At 49.9% G+C, this 14006-nt stretch overlaps 2 long non-coding RNA genes across 4 annotated transcripts; both read right to left on the reverse strand.

Moving 5' to 3' along the window:
• Positions 1-3511: 3511 nt before the first annotated feature.
• LOC147006425 (uncharacterized) lies at positions 3512-6461 on the reverse strand. Of its 2 annotated transcripts, none has more exons than XR_015054857.1 (3): positions 4946-6461; positions 3927-4255; positions 3512-3728 (listed from the first exon to the last, which is right to left on the reverse strand). It is a non-coding gene; the product is annotated as an uncharacterized LOC147006425 (long non-coding RNA). The 2 variants fall into 2 exon arrangements; XR_015054856.1 differs by having other exon boundaries at positions 4518-6461.
• Positions 6462-6506: 45 nt separating this feature from the next.
• On the reverse strand, positions 6507-13197 carry LOC147006426 (uncharacterized). 2 transcript variants are annotated; one of them, XR_015054851.1, is made up of 3 exons: positions 11191-13197; positions 7441-9910; positions 6507-7012 (listed from the first exon to the last, which is right to left on the reverse strand). It is a non-coding gene; the product is annotated as an uncharacterized LOC147006426 (long non-coding RNA). The 2 variants fall into 2 exon arrangements; XR_015054850.1 differs by lacking the exon at positions 6507-7012 and having other exon boundaries at positions 7235-9910.
• Between the last annotated feature and the right edge of the window lie 809 nt (positions 13198-14006).

The following is a 14006-nucleotide window of genomic DNA, read 5'->3' on the forward strand; positions in this document are numbered from 1 at the left end:
CACCTGCCGTCCTTCAGCCAATCACAACGCCCGACCCTCCCCTTCTCACCATATTTATAATCCATTCTGGTTTGACTCACCTGCCCTCCTTCAGCCAATCACAGCGCCCGACCCTCCCCTTCTCACCCTATTTATAATCCATTCTGGTTTGACTCACCTGCCGTCCTTCAGCCAATCACAACGCCCGACCCTCCCCTTCTCACCCTATTTATAATCCATTCTGGTTTGACTCACCTGCCGTCCTTCAGCCAATCACAACGCCCGACCCTCCCATTCTCACCCTATTTATAATCCATTCTGGTTTGACTCACCTGCCATCCTTCAGCCAATCACAATGCCCGACCCTCCCCTTCTCACCATATTTATAATCCATTCTGGCTTGACTCACCTGCCATCCTTCGGCCAATTACAAAGCCCGACCCTCCCCTTCTCAACATATTTATAATCCATTCTGGTTTGACTCACCTGCCATCCTTCAGCCAATCACAACGCCCGACCCTCCCATTCTCACCCTATTTATAATCCATTCTGGTTTCACTCACCTGCCATCCTTCAGCCAATCACAACGCCCGACCCTCCCATTCTCACCCTATTTATAATCCATTCTGGTTTGACTCACCTGCCATCCTTCAGCCAATCACAACGCCCGACCCTCCCATTCTCACCCTATTTATAATCCATTCTGGTTTGACTCACCTGCCATCCTTCAGCCAATCACAACGCCCGACCCTCCCATTCTCACCCTATTTATAATCCATTCTGGTTTGACTCACCTGCCATCCTTCAGCCAATCACAATGCCCGACCCTCCCCTTCTCACCATATTTATAATCCATTCTGGTTTGACTCACCTGCCATCCTTCAGCCAATCACAACACCCGACCCTCCCATTCTCACCCTATTTATAATCCATTCTGGTTTTACTCACCTGCCGTCCTTCAGCCAATCACAACACCCGACCCTCCCATTCTCACCCTATTTATAATCCATTCTGGTTTGACTCACCTGCCATCCTTCAGCCAATCACAACGCCCGACCCTCCCATTCTCACCCTATTTATAATCCATTCTGGTTTGACTCACCTGCCGTCCTTCAGCCAATCACAACGCCCGACCCTCCCCTTCTCACCCTATTTATAATCCATTCTGGTTTGACTCACCTGCCATCCTTCAGCCAATCACAACGCCCGACCCTCCCCTTCTCACCCTATTTATAATCCATTCTGGTTTGACTCACCTGCCGTCCTTCAGCCAATCACAACGCCCGACCCTCCCCTTCTCACCCTATTTATAATCCATTCTGGTTTGACTCACCTGCCGTCCTTCAGCCAATCACAACGCCCGACCCTCCCCTTCTCACCATATTTATAATCCATTCTGGTTTGACTCACCTGCCATCCTTCAGCCAATCACAACGCCCGACCCTCCCCTTCTCACCCTATTTATAATCCATTCTGGTTTTACTCACCTGCCATCCTTCAGCCAATCACAACACCCGACCCTCCCATTCTCACCCTATTTATAATCCATTCTGGTTTGACTCACCTGCCATCCTTCAGCCAATCACAACGCCCGACCCTCCCCTTCTCACCCTATTTATAATCCATTCTGGTTTGACTCACCTGCCATCCTTCAGCCAATTACAAAGCCCGACGTTCCCCTTCTCACCCTATTTATAATCCATTCTGGTTTGACTCACCTGCCATCCTTCAGCCAATCACAACGCCCGACCCTCCCCTTCTCACCCTATTTATAATCCATTCTGGTTTGACTCACCTGCCGTCCTTCAGCCAATCACAACGCCCGACCCTCCCCTTCTCACCCTATTTATAATCCATTCTGGTTTGACTCACCTGCCATCCTTCAGCCAATCACAACACCCGACCCTCCCATTCTCACCCTATTTATAATCCATTCTGGTTTGACTCACCTGCCATCCTTCAGCCAATCACAACGCCCGACCCTCCCCTTCTCACCCTATTTATAATCCATTCTGGTTTGACTCACCTGCCGTCCTTCAGCCAATTACAAAGCCCGACCTTCCCCTTCTCACCATATTTATAATCCATTGTGGTTTGACTCAGTATCTAAAGAGGACAGAGCACGAACAAACAACCACCATATGTTGGCATCCATAGCACATGATTTGTTGAGCCTGATGGCTCAAAGGTCTTTGTCAGGGTCCGTATCACATGATGTTGGAAAGACCAATCTCAGACCAGAGGTCATTTTGGACAGGAGATCAATTTTAAACCAAGCTCCTTTTATTGTGGTTTCACCGAAACATGTTAGTCATCAAGTCGTAAACAAAGTAATCCCTGTGTCCCTCAAACAGAACCTCATGGTCACATGACCGTACCCCTCCACGACCCAACCCAACATGTTGGTAAATCACCCAACATGATTGGTCCAGCGCGATCACGTGCCGCTGAGTAGAAGACATGCACCTCGAGGTAAATCACCCAACATGAATGGTCCAGCGCGATCACGTGCCGCCGAGTAGAAGACGTGCACCTCGAGGTAAATCATCCAACATGATTGGTCCAGCGCGATCACGTGCCGCTGAGAAGAAGACTTGCACCTCGAGGTAAATCACCCAACATGATTGGTCCAGCGCGATCACGTGCCACTGAGTAGAAGACTTGCACCTCGAGGTAAATCACCATCATGATTGGTCCAGCGCGATCACGTGCCGCCGAGTAAAAGTGCACCTCGAGGTAAATCACCCAACATGATTGGTCCAGCGCGATCACGTGCCGCTGAGTAGAAGACTTGCACCTCGAGGTAAATCACCCAACATGATTGGTCCAGCGCGATCACGTGCCGCTGAGAAGAAGACTTGCACCTCGAGGTAAATCACCATCATGATTGGTCCAGCGCGATCACGTGCCGCCGAGTAAAAGTGCACCTCGAGGTAAATCACCCAACATGATTGGTCCAGCGCGATCACGTGCCGCGGAATATGAGTTGTGCACCTCGAGGTAAATCACCCAACATGATTGGTCCAGCGCGATCACGTGCCGCCGAGTCGATGTGCACCTCGAGGTAAATCGTCCAACATGATTGGTCCAGCGCGATCACGTGACGCCGAGCAGAAGACGTGCACCTCGAGTTAAATCACCGAACATGATTGGTCCAGCGCGATCACGTGACGCCGAATATGAGTTGTGCACCTCGAGGTAAATCACCCATGATTGGTCCAGCGCGATCACGTGACGCCGAATATGAGTTGTGCACCTCGAGGTAAATCACCCATGATTGGTCCAGCGCGATCACGTGCCGCCGTGGAGAAGACGTGCACCTCGAGGTAAATCACCCAACATGATTGGTCCAGCGCGATCACGTGACGCCGAATACACTGAACAACAAAAATTTTTTACTGGAGATGTGTAAAGTGATTTAGACTAATTTGGGTACGCTGATTTCAAAAATCATAACCGTTTTGCTGTAGCACGTCAGGATTTCCAGTAACAGAAATATTCCCATTGCCGAGAAGTCAGGATTTCAATGAAATTTACAAAAATTCATTTATTCATTTATTTCATCATGAATGCTTCAAAATTATAGAAATTACAGAAAAAACTCCACTAGAACGGAATTAAAAATGCTTTAGTCATTTGGCTTTGCGTTTGTGCTGCTCTGTGTCAGTTTCACGATGCAGGAAACAGCAGAAATCGCCCAACATGATTGGTCCAGCGCGATCACGTGCCGCCGAATATGAGTTGTGCACCTCGAGGTAAATCACCCATGATTGGTCCAGCGCGATCACGTGCCGCCGAGTAGAAGATGTGCACCTCGAGGTTAATCACCCAACATGATTGGTCCAGCGCGATCACGTGCCGCCGAGCAGAAGACGTGCACCTCGAGGTAAATCACCCAACATGATTGGTCCAGCGAGATCACGTGCCGCTGAGTAGAAGACTTGCACCTCGAGGTAAATCACCCAACATGATTGGTCCAGCGCGATCACGTGCCGCCGAGTAAAAGTGCACCTCGAGGTAAATCACCCAACATGATTGGTCCAGCGCGATCACGTGCCGCCGAATATGAGTTGTGCACCTCGAGGTAAATCACCCAACATGATTGGTCCAGCGCGATCACGTGCCGCCGAGTCGATGTGCACCTCGAGGTAAATCGCCCAACATGATTGGTCCAGCGCGATCACGTGACGCCGAGTAGAAGACGTGCACCTCGAGGTAAATCACCCAACATGATTGGTCCAGCGCGATCACGTGCCGCCGAATATGAGTTGTGCACCTCGAGGTAAATCACCCATGATTGGTCCAGCGCGATCACGTGCCGCCGAGTAGAAGATGTGCACCTCGAGGTTAATCACCCAACATGATTGGTCCAGCGCGATCACGTGCCGCCGTGTAGAAGATGTGCACCTCGAGTTAAATCACCGAACATGATTGGTCCAGCGCGATCACGTGCCGCCGAGTCGAAGACGTGCACCTCGAGGTAAATCACCCAACATGATTGGTCCAGCGAGATCACGTGCCGCCGAGTCGATGTGCACCTCGAGGTAAATCGCCCAACATGATTGGTCCAGCGCGATCACGTGCCGCCGAATACACTGAACAACAAAAATTTTTTACTGGAGATGTGTAAAGTGATTTAGACTAATTTGGGTACGCTGATTTCAAAAATCATAACCGTTTTGCTGTATCACGTCAGGATTTCCAGTAACAGAAATATTCCCATTGCCTGGAAGTCAGGATTTCAATGAAATTTACAAAAATTCATTTATTCATTTATTTCATCATGAATGCTTCAAAATTATAGAAATTACAGAAAAACTCCACTAGAACGGAATTAAAAATGCTTTAGGCATTTGGCTTTGCGTTTGTGCTGCTCTGTGTCAGTTTCACGATGCAGGAAACAGCAGAAATCGCCCAACATGATTGGTCCAGCGAGATCACGTGCCGCCGAGAAGAAGATGTGCACCTCGAGGTAAATCACCCAACATGATTGGTCCAGCGCGATCACGTGCCGCCGAGTAGAAGATGTGCACCTCGAGGTAAATCACCCAACATGATTGGTCCAGCGCGATCACGTGCCGCTGAGTAGAAGACTTGCACCTCGAGGTAAATCACCCAACATGATTGGTCCAGCGCGATCACGTGCCGCTGAGTAGAAGACTTGCACCTCGAGGTAAATCACCATCATGATTGGTCCAGCGCGATCACGTGCCGCCGAGTAAAAGTGCACCTCGAGGTAAATCACCCAACATGATTGGTCCAGCGCGATCACGTGCCGCCGAATATGAGTTGTGCACCTCGAGGTAAATCACCCAACATGATTGGTCCAGCGCGATCACGTGCCGCCGAGTCGATGTGCACCTCGAGGTAAATCGCCCAACATGATTGGTCCAGCGCGATCACGTGACGCCGAATATGAGTTGTGCACCTCGAGGTAAATCACCCATGATTGGTCCAGCGCGATCACGTGCCGCCGAGTAGAAGATGTGCACCTCGAGGTTAATCACCCAACATGATTGGTCCAGCGCGATCACGTGCCGCCGAATACACTGAACAACAAAATTTTTTTACTGGAGATGTGTAAAGTGATTTAGACTAATTTGGGTACGCTGATTTCAAAAATCATAACCGTTTTGCTGTATCACGTCAGGATTTCCAGTAACAGAAATATTCCCATTGCCGAGAAGTCAGGATTTCAATGAAATTTACAAAAATTCATTTATTTCATCATGAATGCTTCAAAATTATAGAAATTACAGAAAAAACTCCACTAGAACGGAATTAAAAATGCTTTAGGCATTTGGCTTTGCGTTTGTGCTGCTCTGTGTCAGTTTCACGATGCAGGAAACAGCAGAAATCGCCCAACATGATTGGTCCAGCGAGATCACGTGCCGCCGAGTAGAAGATGTGCACCTCGAGGTAAATCACCCAACATGATTGGTCCAGCGCGATCACGTGCCGCTGAGTAGAAGACTTGCACCTCGAGGTAAATCACCCAACATGATTGGTCCAGCGCGATCACGTGCCGCCGTGTAGAAGACGTGCACCTCGAGTTAAATCACCGAACATGATTGGTCCAGCGCGATCACATGCCGCCGAGTGGAAGACGTGCACCTCGAGGTAAATCACCCAACATGATTGGTCCAGCGCGATCACGTGCCGCCGAATATGAGTCGTGCACCTCGAGGTAAATCACCCAACATGTTTGGTCCAGCGCGATCACGTGCCGCCGAGTCGATGTGCACCTCGAGGTAAATCACCCAACATGATTGGTCCAGCGCGATCACGTGCCGCTGAGTAGAAGACTTGCACCTCGAGGTAAATCACCATCATGATTGGTCCAGCGCGATCACGTGCCGCCGTGTAGAAGACGTGCACCTCGAGGTAAATCACCCAACATGATTGGTCCAGCGCGATCACGTGACGCCGAATATGAGTTGTGCACCTCGAGGTAAATCACCCATGATTGGTCCAGCGCGATCACGTGCCGCCGTGTAGAAGATTGCACCTCGAGGTAAATCACCCAACATGATTGGTCCAGCGCGATCACGTGCCGCCGAATATGAGTCGTGCACCTCGAGGTAAATCACCCAACATGTTTGGTCCAGCGCGATCACGTGCCGCCGAGTCGATGTGCACCTCGAGGTAAATCGCCCAACATGATTGGTCCAGCGCGATCACGTGCCGCCGAATATGAGTTGTGCACCTCGAGGTAAATCACCCAACATGATTGGTCCAGCGCGATCACGTGCCGCCGAGTAGAAGATGTGCACCTCGAGGTTAATCACCCAACATGATTGGTCCAGCGCGATCACGTGCCGCCGAGCAGAAGACGTGCACCTCGAGGTAAATCACCCAACATGATTGGTCCAGCGCGATCACGTGCCGCTGAATATGTGCACCTCGAGTAAAATCACCGAACATGATTGGTCCAGCGCGATCACGTGCCGCCGAGTAGAAGACGTGCACCTCGAGGTAAATCACCCAACATGATTGGTCCAGCGAGATCACGTGCCGCCGAGTCGATGTGCACCTCGAGGTAAATCGCCCAACATGATTGGTCCAGCGCGATCACGTGCCGCCGAATACACTGAACAACAAAAATTTTTTACTGGAGATGTGTAAAGTGATTTAGACTAATTTGGGTACGCTGATTTCAAAAATCATAACCGTTTTGCTGTATCACGTCAGGATTTCCAGTAACAGAAATATTCCCATTGCCGAGAAGTCAGGATTTCAATGAAATTTACAAAAATTCATTTATTCATTTATTTCATCATGAATGCTTCAAAATTATAGAAATTACAGAAAAACTCCACTAGAACGGAATTAAAAATGCTTTAGGCATTTGGCTTTGCGTTTGTGCTGCTCTGTGTCAGTTTCACGATGCAGGAAACAGCAGAAATCGCCCAACATGATTGGTCCAGCGAGATCACGTGCCGCCGAGAAGAAGATGTGCACCTCGAGGTAAATCACCCAACATGATTGGTCCAGCGCGATCACGTGCCGCCGAGTAGAAGATGTGCACCTCGAGGTAAATCACCCAACATGATTGGTCCAGCGCGATCACGTGCCGCTGAGGAGAAGACTTGCACCTCGAGGTAAATCACCCAACATGATTGGTCCAGCGCGATCACGTGCCGCCGAGTAGAAGACGTGCACCTCGAGGTAAATCACCCAACATGATTGGTCCAGCGCGATCACGTGCCGCCGAGTAGAAGATGTGCACCTCGAGGTAAATCACCCAACATGATTGGTCCAGCGCGATCACGTGCCGCTGAGTAGAAGACTTGCACCTCGAGGTAAATCACCCAACATGATTGGTCCAGCGCGATCACGTGCCGCTGAGTAGAAGACTTGCACCTCGAGGTAAATCACCATCATGATTGGTCCAGCGCGATCACGTGCCGCCGAGTAAAAGTGCACCTCGAGGTAAATCACCCAACATGATTGGTCCAGCGCGATCACGTGCCGCGGAATATGAGTTGTGCACCTCGAGGTAAATCACCCAACATGATTGGTCCAGCGCGATCACGTGCCGCCGAGTAGAAGACGTGCACCTCGAGGTAAATCACCCATGATTGGTCCAGCGCGATCACGTGCCGCCGAGTAGAAGATGTGCACCTCGAGGTTAATCACCCAACATGATTGGTCCAGCGCGATCACGTACCGCCGAGCAGAGACGTGCGCCTCGAGGTAAATCACCCAACATGATTGGTCCAGCGCGATCACGTGCCGCTGAATATGTGCACCTCGAGTTAAATCACCGAACATGATTGGTCCAGCGCGATCACGTGCCGCCGAGTGGAAGACGTGCACCTCGAGGTAAATCACCCAACATGATTGGTCCAGCGAGATCACGTGCCGCCGAGTTGATGTGCACCTCGAGGTAAATCGCCCAACATGATTGGTCCAGCGCGAACACGTGCCGCCGAATACACTGAACAACAAAAATTTTTTACTGGAGATGTGTAAAGTGATTTAGACTAATTTGGGTACGCTGATTTCAAAAATCATAACCGTTTTGCTGTATCACGTCAGGATTTCCAGTAACAGAAATATTCCCATTGCCGAGAAGTCAGGATTTCAATGAAATTTACAAAAATTCATTTATTCATTTATTTCATCATGAATGCTTCAAAATTATAGAAATTACAGAAAAACTCCACTAGAACGGAATTAAAAATGCTTTAGGCATTTGGCTTTGCGTTTGTGCTGCTCTGTGTCAGTTTCACGATGCAGGAAACAGCAGAAATCGCCCAACATGATTGGTCCAGCGAGATCACGTGCCGCCGAGTAGAGGATGTGCACCTCGAGGTAAATCACCCAACATGATTGGTCCAGCGCGATCACGTGCCGCCGAGTAGAAGATGTGCACCTCGAGGTAAATCACCCAACATGATTGGTCCAGCGCGATCACGTGCCGCTGAGTAGAAGACATGCACCTCGAGGAAAATCACCCAACATGAATGGTCCAGCGCGATCACGTGCCGCCGAGTAGAAGACGTGCACCTCGAGGTAAATCACCCAACATGATTGGTCCAGCGCGATCACGTGCCGCCGAATATGAGTCGTGCACCTCGAGGTAAATCACCCAACATGTTTGGTCCAGCGCGATCACGTGCCGCCGAGTCGATGTGCACCTCGAGGTAAATCGCCCAACATGATTGGTCCAGCGCGATCACGTGACGCCGAATATGAGTTGTGCACCTCGAGGTAAATCACCCATGATTGGTCCAGCGCGATCACGTGCCGCCGAGTAGAAGATGTGCACCTCGAGGTTAATCACCCAACATGATTGGTCCAGCGCGATCACGTGCCGCCGAGCAGAAGACGTGCACCTCGAGGTAAATCACCCAACATGATTGGTCCAGCGTGATCACGTGCCGCTGAATATGTGCACCTCGAGTAAAATCACCGAACATGATTGGTCCAGCGCGATCACGTGCCGCCGAGTCGAAGACGTGCACCTTGAGGTAAATCACCCAACATGATTGGTCCAGCGAGATCACGTGCCGCCGAATATGAGTTGTGCACCTCGAGGTAAATCGCCCAACATGATTGGTCCAGCGCGATCACGTGCCGCTGAATATGTGCACCTCGAGTTAAATCACCGAACATGATTGGTCCAGCGCGATCACGTGCCGCCGAGTCGAAGACGTGCACCTTGAGGTAAATCACCCAACATGATTGGTCCAGCGAGATCACGTGCCGCCGAGTAGAAGATGTGCACCTCGAGGTTAATCACCCAACATGATTGGTCCAGCGCGATCACGTGCCGCCGAGCAGAAGACGTGCACCTCGAGGTAAATCACCCAACATGATTGGTCCAGCGAGATCACGTGCCGCCGAGTCGATGTGCACTTCGAGGTAAATCGCCCAACATGATTGGTCCAGCGCGATCACGTGCCGCCGAATATAAGTTGTGCACCTCGAGGTAAATCACCCAACATGATTGGTCCAGCGCGATCACGTGCCGCCGAGTCGATGTGAACCTCGAGATAAATCGCCCAACATGATTGGTCCAGCGCGATCACGTGACGCCGAATATGAGTTGTGCACCTCGAGGTAAATCACCCATGATTGGTCCAGCGCGATCACGTGCCGCCGAGTAGACGATGTGCACCTCGAGGTTAATCACCCAACATGATTGGTCCAGCGCGATCACGTGCCGCCGAGCAGAAGACGTGCACCTCGAGGTAAATCACCCAACATGATTGGTCCAGCGAGATCACGTGCCGCTGAATATGTGCACCTCGAGTAAAATCACCGAACATGATTGGTCCAGCGCGATCACGTGCCGCCGAGTAGAAGACGTGCACCTCGAGGTAAATCACCCAACATGATTGGTCCAGCGAGATCACGTGCCGCCGAGTCGATGTGCACTTCGAGGTAAATCGCCCAACATGATTGGTCCAGCGCGATCACGTGCCGCCGAATACACTGAACAACAAATTTTTTTACTGGAGATGTGTAAAGTGATTTAGACTAATTTGGGTACGCTGATTTCAAAAATCATAACCGTTTTGCTGTATCACGTCAGGATTTCCAGTAACAGAAATATTCCCATTGCCGAGAAGTCAGGATTTCAATGAAATTTACAAAAATTCATTTATTCATTTATTTCATCATGAATGCTTCAAAATTATAGAAATTACAGAAAAACTCCACTAGAACGGAATTAAAAATGCTTTAGGCATTTGGCTTTGCGTTTGTGCTGCTCTGTGTCAGTTTCACGATGCAGGAAACAGCAGAAATCGCCCAACATGATTGGTCCAGCGAGATCACGTGCCGCCGAGTAGAGGATGTGCACCTCGAGGTAAATCACCCAACATGATTGGTCCAGCGCGATCACGTGCCGCCGAGTAGAAGATGTGCACCTCGAGGTAAATCACCCAACATGATTGGTCCAGCGCGATCACGTGCCGCTGAGGAGAAGACTTGCACCTCGAGGTAAATCACCCAACATGATTGGTCCAGCGCGATCACGTGCCGCCGAGTAGAAGACGTGCACCTCGAGGTAAATCACCCAACATGATTGGTCCAGCGCGATCACGTGCCGCCGAGTAGAAGACGTGCACCTCGAGGTAAATCACCCAACATGATTGGTCCAGCGCGATCACGTGCCGCTGAGTAGAAGACTTGCACCTCGAGGTAAATCACCATCATGATTGGTCCAGCGCGATCACGTGCCGCCGAGTAAAAGTGCACCTCGAGGTAAATCATCCAACATGATTGGTCCAGCGCGATCACGTGCCGCCGAATATGAGTTGTGCACCTCGAGGTAAATCACCCAACATGATTGGTCCAGCGCGATCACGTGCCGCCGAGTAGATGTGCACCTCGAGGTAAATCGCCCAACATGATTGGTCCAGCGCGATCACGTGCCGCCGAATATGAGTTGTGCACCTCGAGGTAAATCACCCATGATTGGTCCAGCGCGATCACGTGCCGCCGAGTAGAAGATGTGCACCTCGAGGTTAATCACCCAACATGATTGGTCCAGCGCGATCACGTGCCGCCGAGCAGAAGACGTGCACCTCGAGGTAAATCACCCAACATGATTGGTCCAGCGAGATCACGTGCCGCTGAATATGTGCACCTCGAGTAAAATCACCGAACATGATTGGTCCAGCGCGATCACGTGCCGCCGAGTAGAAGACGTGCACCTCGAGGTAAATCACCCAACATGATTGGTCCAGCGAGATCACGTGCCGTCGAGTCGATGTGCACCTCGAGGTAAATCGCCCAACATGATTGGTCCAGCGCGATCACGTGCCGCCGAATACACTGAACAACAAAAATTTTTTACTGGAGATGTGTAAAGTGATTTAGACTAATTTGGGTACGCTGATTTCAAAAATCATAACCGTTTTGCTGTAGCACGTCAGGATTTCCAGTAACAGAAATATTCCCATTGCCGAGAAGTCAGGATTTCAATGAAATTTACAAAAATTCATTTATTCATTTATTTCATCATGAATGCTTCAAAATTATAGAAATTACAGAAAAACTCCACTAGAACGGAATTAAAAATGCTTTAGGCATTTGGCTTTGCGTTTGTGCTGCTCTGTGTCAGTTTCACGATGCAGGAAACAGCAGAAATCGCCCAACATGATTGGTCCAGCGAGATCACGTGCCGCCGAGTAGAGGATGTGCACCTCGAGGTAAATCACCCAACATGATTGGTCCAGCGCGATCACGTGCCGCTGAGTAGAAGACATGCACCTCGAGGAAAATCACCCAACATGAATGGTCCAGCGCGATCACGTGCCGCCGAGTAGAAGACGTGCACCTCGAGGTAAATCACCCAACATGATTGGTCCAGCGCGATCACGTGCCGCTGAGTAGAAGACTTGCACCTCGAGGTAAATCACCCAACATGATTGGTCCAGCGCGATCACGTGCCGCCGAATATGAGTTGTGCACCTCGAGGTAAATCACCCAACATGATTGGTCCAGCGCGATCACGTGCCGCCGAGTAAAAGTGCACCTCGAGGTAAATCACCCAACATGATTGGTCCAGCGCGATCACGTGCCGCCGAATATGAGTTGTGCACCTCGAGGTAAATCACCCAACATGATTGGTCCAGCGCGATCACGTGCCGCCGAGTCGATGTGCACCGCGAGGTAAATCGCCCAACCTGATTGGTCCAGCGCGATCACGTGACGCCGAATATGAGTTGTGCACCTCGAGGTAAATCACCGAACATGATTGGTCCAGCGCGATCACGTGCCGCCGAGTCGAAGACGTGCACCTTGAGGTAAATCACCCAACATGATTGGTCCAGCGCGATCACGTGCCGCCGAGTCGATGTGCACCTCGAGGTAAATCACCCAACATGATTGGTCCAGCGCGATCACGTGCCGCCGAATACACTGAACAACAAAATTTTTTTACTGGAGATGTGTAAAGTGATTTAGACTAATTTGGGTACGCTGATTTCAAAAATCATAACCGTTTTGCTGTATCACGTCAGGATTTCCAGTAACAGAAATATTCCCATTGCCGAGAAGTCAGGATTTCAATGAAATTTACAAAAATTCATTTATTCATTTATTTCATCATGAATGCTTCAAAATTATAGAAATTACAGAAAAACTCCACTAGAACGGAATTAAAAATGCTTTAGGCATTTGGCTTTGCGTTTTTGCTGCTCTGTGTCAGTTTCACGATGCAGGAAACAGCAGAAATCGCCCAACATGATTGGTCCAGCGAGATCACGTGCCGCCGAGAAGAAGATGTGCACCTCGAGGTAAATCACCCAACATGATTGGTCCAGCGCGATCACGTGCCGCCGAGTAGAAGATGTGCACCTCGAGGTAAATCACCCAACATGATTGGTCCAGCGCGATCACGTGCCGCTGAGGAGAAGACGTGCACCTCGAGGTAAATCACCCAACATGATTGGTCCAGCGCGATCACGTGCCGCCGAGTAGAAGACGTGCACCTCGAGGTAAATCACCCAACATGATTGGTCCAGCGCGATCACGTGCCGCTGAGTAGAAAACGTGCACCTCGAGGTAAATCACCCAACATGATTGGTCCAGCGCGATCACGTGCCGCCGAGTATAAGTGCACCTCGAGGTAAATCACCCAACATGATTGGTCCAGCGCGATCACGTGCCGTCGAGTCGAAGACGTGCACCTCGAGGTAAATCACCCAACATGATTGGTCCAGCGAGATCACGTGCCGCCGAGTCGATGTGCACCTCGAGGTAAATCGCCCAACATGATTGGTCCAGCGCGATCACGTGCCGCCGAATACACTGAACAACAAAAATTTTTTACTGGAGATGTGTAAAGTGATTTAGACTAATTTGGGTACGCTGATTTCAAAAATCATAACCGTTTTGCTGTATCACGTCAGGATTTCCAGTAACAGAAATATTCCCATTGCCTGGAAGTCAGGATTTCAATGAAATTTACAAAAATTCATTTATTCATTTATTTCATCATGAATGCTTCAAAATTATAGAAATTACAGAAAAACTCCACTAGAACGGAATTAAAAATGCTTTAGGCA

Source organism: Eptatretus burgeri, unplaced genomic scaffold (genome assembly GCF_056783735.1).
Source record: "Eptatretus burgeri isolate ZD-2024b unplaced genomic scaffold, Ebu_testis_v1 Ebu_testis_scaffold_3178, whole genome shotgun sequence".
Lineage (NCBI taxonomy): Eukaryota > Metazoa > Chordata > Myxini > Myxiniformes > Myxinidae > Eptatretus > Eptatretus burgeri.